This window comes from Beta vulgaris, chromosome 6, assembly GCF_026745355.1.
Source record: "Beta vulgaris subsp. vulgaris cultivar EL10 chromosome 6, EL10.2, whole genome shotgun sequence".
In the NCBI taxonomy this organism is placed as follows: domain Eukaryota; kingdom Viridiplantae; phylum Streptophyta; class Magnoliopsida; order Caryophyllales; family Amaranthaceae; genus Beta; species Beta vulgaris.
The window spans coordinates 11499470-11506592 of record NC_079207.1 but is presented as its reverse complement, the minus strand read 5'-3'; positions in this window follow the sequence as shown (position 1 = coordinate 11506592).

The window sequence follows — 7123 nt, the reverse complement described above, 5'->3', positions numbered from 1 at the left end:
TTTATTAGCTTTTCGTTATTTTCTATCTAGTATGAAATCGGAAAATAGACATAATTATGGCATGATAAAACTAACAATTTCAAGGGGATTGAGATAAGAGAATGTTAATACCTTAATAAAATTATTAGATATTAGAAGCTTGTTTATATCTTTATAGTTACATATAATAATAAGACTTTACTATGTTTAACTTTGAAATATTAAACATTGAAATGTAGTGGATTGATGGTTGAACTCTCACATTTTATTTCAAAAGTCATGCGTTCAATTCCTAATAGTTACATGTTAATATTTTTAAATGAGATCATAAATACGTGTATTAAAATTTTGAAAAGAGTCTCACATGACATATATATTGGAGAGTGTCATGTGACACCGTTCCTTTGATAGGAACGTCTTTTAATATATTTATATAGATGTATAGTTCTTTGGAGTAGGATGGCTGAGTGATGCTAGTAGCCTGCACTAGCATTACTATAGGTTGTATTGTTTTGGGGTGCCTTGTTTTGGGTTTCTGTTTGGTAATTAAAGCTTACATTTTTTTTACAAAGAAAAGTACGCTCAAACAGGGAGGTGAAATTTGGACGATATTTGTGGCGCTTACTAAGTTTGATGCCATTATTTTTGAAAGAAATAGAGTTCTAAATTGGTAAAAAAAAAAATTACATATATAACGTACACGATGAAGAAATAATAGAGTTTGATTTACAATAAAATACTTAATTTGTAGTAAATCAATTATAACTCTTGACATATACTCCCTCTGTTTCCTAAAGATCTTCCCACTTTTGCTTTATTCCTTATTTGGCAAAACAAATTTCCCTATTTACCCTCTCATGTCACTATCATATGGTCCACCATTACATTATTAATTCAATTTTACTCCCTTTCTCTCTCCTACTTTAACCCCTTTTTATTTGTTTATTTATCTTAACCCATTTCTCTCTCCTACTTTACTCACACCATGCCCCACACAACTTGATTATCCTTGGTATCTGTAGGAACAGTAAGTGGGAAGATCTTTAGGAAACGGAGGGAGTATTTTGATAAATAATACTTGTTGTACCATTGGGGATTATTTAAAAAATACTTTAAAAAAAGATCCATTTATAAAAAAATTCAACTCTATATTAGAGTAACGTATAAGATGAAATACTTACTATAGTAACATATTTAAGTAATTAACCTAATGCAATTAGAATTAGGGATGTATTTTCAATTCGGACTTTATAAATAATTTTAAAGGATTTTATAAATATATTTTAGTATTTATATATTTAGATTTAAACATAATTTAGTTTTAAATGATTTGATTATTTAAAAGAGTTGACTATTTTAAAAGTCAAATGAAATTATTTTAAGGATTTAAGAAAGTTAAAAATATTTTAATTAAGCATGCTTTGATAAAAGTTTTAAATACTAATTTATATTGGAAAAGAAGTCTAATGGACTTGAGGAACCCAAAATCCTAAATGGATAAGGAAAAGGAGTCATATTAATGATAGGAGTTCTATTTTATTTATCCTATTCATCGTCAATTTTAAATGAGCCCAATCTCTTTTTTCCTAACCCCAAAAGGAAGCCTCCATATAAATATTTTAATATCCAATTATTTTATCCCACACAAAGATTTATTTTCTCTCTCTGCACATTCAAGAATTTCAGCCCTCTCTATTCTCTCTCTCCTCACGGTTTTCTTTCCCTCCCTTCACTCGTTTTTTTTTTCTCTCACCCGAATATGATTGTTCAGATTTCTCATAGTTCCGTTTATTTTTAGCCAAAACTTACTTCTTAGAAATTGTAGATCTCGAGAAGTTATTGAACTTAGGCTCAAGAATCACTCGATTCCGATTATTCTTGTATCAGTTATGGCCTCTGCAAGTTTCGCTATTTTGCTGCCATATTTCACTCGCGATTTCGGTATTTCACTCTTTTTCTTCCTTTTTATTTTGATTATTTTCCTCATTTTCTTATATATTGATTTCATAAATATTGATTTAATATTTCTAAGTATTATTTTGATAAATTATTGTTTAAAGATTGTATCTTTAATTGTTTCAGATTATATGTTTCATATTATTAAGCAAAAGAATTTCAGATTTAATATTTTATGTTCAAGATGAGATTAAAATATTAAAGTCTTGATTTTTGAGGTTTAAAAAGCCTATTTTAGGTGTACCATATTTTAGGGTTTGAAATATTTAATCTTTGGTGTCAAAAGAATTTTATAAAAGGTTTTGACACGTTTTTAAGTGATGTTTTATTGCTGTAAATTTATTGGTATATTGATTTACCAATGGTTTGTATTTTGTTAGGCAGAGATTATTTCCTAGGCAACTTTAAGAGTAGAATAGTGGCCTCTCAATTTGTCTACACAAGGTACGTACATACCTTTGTGCTATGTGATTTTTTTGATAAGTAAGTGTAATATTATTATTGCTCAAACACAGTACATCCAACACTCTCAAGGCAAAGCGAACCAACTAGGTTGGACCCCTAAGCCTAGAGGAGTAACAAAGACTATCCATTACAATCTTACAAACCAATTCTGATCAACACTAGAAACTTTATGTGGCATAACAGCTATTACTCTTTGCTTAACAATTTGTTTGACACAATTAAAAGCATGCATAGGATTAGGAACAGTTTGAGTCCAATAAGCCTTATTTCTACATTGCCATGTGAAGTATATTGCAGCAGCAACGCTAGCATACCACACATTCCTCCTAAACTTTGTCTTCTAGCTATGCTGAATCCATTGCTGTAGGCGAACCAGATCAGTAGTTCCAGTTGTAATCCCCATCCACTCTTTAATTTCACTCACTAGCCTTCTATTAAATTCACACTTAAAGAATAAGTGAGCATGGGATTCCACATCATTATCACATATACTGCAGGTATTTGAGTTGCTGGCACCAAACTGAGCTAATTTCTCTTTTGTGCATAGTCTAGTCTGAATAGCTAGCCATGATATGAACATGTGCTTTGGAGTGTTAATCCTATTCCAAACCATATGATCCCAATGAACATGCAGCTCCAGCTGCTCCATCATCTTAAGGCATACTTTTTTAGTAGAGTAAGTATTCATAGAATAGAATTCTTCCCTACTAAAATACTGCTGCAATGTTTGTTTAGTTGCACATATTTGCCTCCAATACCAGCTGCCACTGGTTCTTGGAGAGTAATTCCACCAATCTGCATCCATCAGATACACAACTTGAATCCATTTCACCCAAAGATTCTCAGCATGTTGAGCCACAACCCAAACATACTTCCCCATAGCCACATCCCAACCATGGATATTTCTAAACCCAAGCCCACCATGAGCTTTGCTTCTACAAGTTCTCTCCCAAACAATGTTGCCTGACTTGGTTGTATAGGTATTCCCAGACCAAAGAAAGGCTCTGCAGATTTTTTCAATGCTTTGCAGAACTTGTTTTGGAAGCACATACACCTGAGCCCAGTATACATGTAGGCTCATAAGAACTGAATTAATCAGTTGCAATCTTGCTATGTAGGAAAGATGTCTTGAACTCCACATCTTAATCCTGGCAGCCATTTTCTCAACTAATATTTCACATTGACTATTAGAGATCCTTTTTGAGCATACAGGGACACCTAGATATCTGAAAGGCAGATAGCTTCTTTGCAGCCCTGACACATGAACAATTCTTTGAATCTCCTCCTCATTCATAGCACAGCAATAAAATTCAGACTTCCTCACATTAGCTTTCAGACCAGATGATCAGAAAACAGCTTGAAAGCTTGCAATAATAGATATACAGATGGGAAATCACCTTTACTACATAAGATGAGATCATCTGCAAAGCAGAGATGAGTGAGATTAATGCCTTGACATTTATGGTGAAAATGAAATTGCTCCAGTTGGCTCATCTTCCCCAGCACCCTAGACAGGTACTCCATACAAATGACAAAAAGTAGAGGAGACATAGGGTCTCCCTGTCTTAATCCTCTTGTTGAACCAAAGTAACCTTTCATGGCTCCATTAATCATCAAGGAAAACTTTGGAGTTGTAACACATTCCATAATCATCACAATGAAATGGTTAGGAAAACCTAAATGAGTGAGCATTTCTTGTAGAAACATCCAATCAACAGTATCATAAGCTTTCTAGAGATCAAGTTTAATTAAGCAACTAGGTTTAGCTGATTTCCTACCATAGTGCTTCACCATATCCTGAACAACCATGATGTTATGCACAATATATCTTCCATGGATAAACCCTCCCTGATTCTCAGCAATGATATCTGGTAGCACTTCTCTCAATCTATTGCAGAGAATCTTGGTGATACATTTATACAAAATATAAAAACATGAGATAGGCCTGAAATCACTTACAGTGGTAGGGCATTTACTCTTTGGAATGAGAGTAATCACTGTAGAGTTCAGCTCCTTGAGCAGCTTCTTATGTGTGAAAAAATCCAGAATTGCTGCTGTTACCTCATTGCCAACTAAATCCCAGTTATCTCTATAAAAATGGGCCCCAAATCCATTTGGCCCAGGAGCTTTATTGCCAGGGATAGAGAATATAGTAGCCTTCACATCCTCTGCTGTATAAGGAGCATTCTGATGTGTCTATTTTATATAGAATTTTACCCCCGTTCCCCTTGAATTATTGGTATTAATTGCGCTCTTTGGAGCCCTTTTTAGTACTAATGTGTGTCTTGTAGTGTGGTTGTGTTTTCAGATTGACTTTTGTAGAAAATCATATTTTGGTGCATTTCCTAATCCTTGATATCGCTACATGAGACATGAAGTCGGGACGCGCGAAAATCTCACATTTGGCTAAAAACCTGATGACCGCCCGACCGGGCGACATCTGCCCGGGTGGTCGGGCGAGTCTTACTTAGTCAGAAATCGAACGCTGAAGTTCCAAGAGAAATTGCTCCCGCGCCGACCGGCGCGAAATCTGCCCGGGCGGTCGGGCGAACCTTACTTAGCATATTTTCGAAGTTTAAGGAACCAAGCCAGCTGCACTTGTGGGCCCGACCGGGCGAAATCCGCCCGGGCGGTCGGGCGAGGCGAAGGATAATTATGCTGAAAGGCGCCGGCCAGGCGCGACGAAGAAGCATCAGACCTGACGACCGCCCGACCGGGCGAAATCCGCCCGACCGGTCGGGCGAGACGATCTTTTGGGCCGTTTTAGCGCGTGTTGCGCCATTTAGAGCATATAAATACTATTTTCTTAGAGTAAAAAATACGCCTTTTTACTAGAGAATACATTTTATAACTTTTTAGAGAGCTTTTGAGTTTACTCCATTGTTGAACATTGATTACTACGCTTTGATTCCTTCAAGTAAAGACTAAGTTTTCTTAATCTCTTCTTTCCTTTCATTATTATCATGTCTTTTAATTTGTTCATTATTTGTTTGTTATTTCAATTATGTGTGAGTAGTCCATTAATCTAGGGTTAAGTAAAACCCTAGCAATGATTTAATATTGAATTCTCCATTAATCCCAAGTTTATATGATCAATTGTTCTTGTTTGATTGGATTGTTCTTATGCTCATTATCATACTAGGGATAGTGATTTTGATTTGACTCCGTATATCTTATTTTCAATGGGAATTGAATCTAGATGGTTTTGTTGATCCAATCAATGGTATGAATATCTTCTATGGGAATAGTTAGATGGATTGCTAGGAATTTAATTGTGATGCTATGCTTAATGCCTCTTTCTTGCATGATTCTATGGGAATAGGTTTGATTGCTTGTTTAGAGTAGCCATTGGTACTCGGGAGAGATCTTTGGTAATTATAGGGTGCATTACTCCTCTTGAATTCTTGATTATGTTATTTGGGATGGAAATTATTCATGTATTGGTCATGCTAGTGGTGATGCTTAATTCTAGATGTTTTAATTAATTGATTATATCTTGTGTGTTCTAGTATATTGTCATAGTTTAGTGTTAGTCTTAGTCAACACCCTTTTCATCATTGTTTGTCACTCGTTTAGTTAAATTGAGTCAAGATATCTAGTGTTTGATACGTTTGTCCCTGTGGATTCGACCCTGACTTGCTCTGCTACATAGTTAGGAAGTTAGTGAGGTAATTACTTTTGATAGGTGTGCGACACGCCAACCACATTCAGTATGCTTCTATGCTCTTCAGTAATTAGAGGACCATTCTAAACAATTTGCTGCAAAACATGTCTCCTATTAACATGATTAGTACCCAGAAGCTTCTGATAATACTCAATAAAAGCTTCTTCCACCCCTCAGCATCATCCTTCCACACACCATGAGCATCAGTAATAGCATAAATCTGATTCTAGACTCTCCTGGCTCTAATACTCTGATGAAATACAGCAGTATTTTCATCACTATGTGATTAGTATCATGATTTAAGGAGAAAGAAATTTTAGTATCATGTATGAATATATGATTTCTAGTATGACTGATTTCTACATGTTTTAATATTTTATGCCTGCGTGCAAACATGTGATTTTGAGAATTGTTATGAGTTAAGATTGTTATGTTTGTATGGATTAATTGATGCAAGCATATGGATGGAACTTTGTTTATTAATTCACATGGGGGAATTAATATATGTTATAGAGATTGAATCATGTTATTCATGTGTTCCCTTATAAGTATTATTTTCACTACTTTATGAGGACTGTGGGCCTTATTTGATAAGTTGATAAGTTATGCCTTTTAAAAGGTAAGATTATTGTTGGCTAGGTTTAACAAAATAAGAAGTTTGAGATTAAAAGGAAGTAATCTGGGATTGTAAGTTGTGATCACTTATGTAATCCTAAGATAAAAGAAATAAGTTGTGATTTATTGATTTACATTTCTGTGATTGCTTGTGTGTGTGTGTGTGTGTGTGTGTGTGTGTGTGTGTGTGTGTGTGTGTGTGTGTGTCACAACAAGTAATAACATGTAAATAACGTAAAGTGTAACAAGGATAGTTATAGACTTTAGACTGGTACACCTCTAGAGTTGGACATTAAGAGTTGGAGTACATGGTGGTAGCCCATGGCTTTTTACAGGAGATGGATTGATCACCATCCCTTTTCAGTTAGCAAAAGTTCCTCGATATCGCAGGTCAATCTTAAATGCGTTGTAGTGCCTAGTAGCACTCGTATTTCGGCTTCGTAG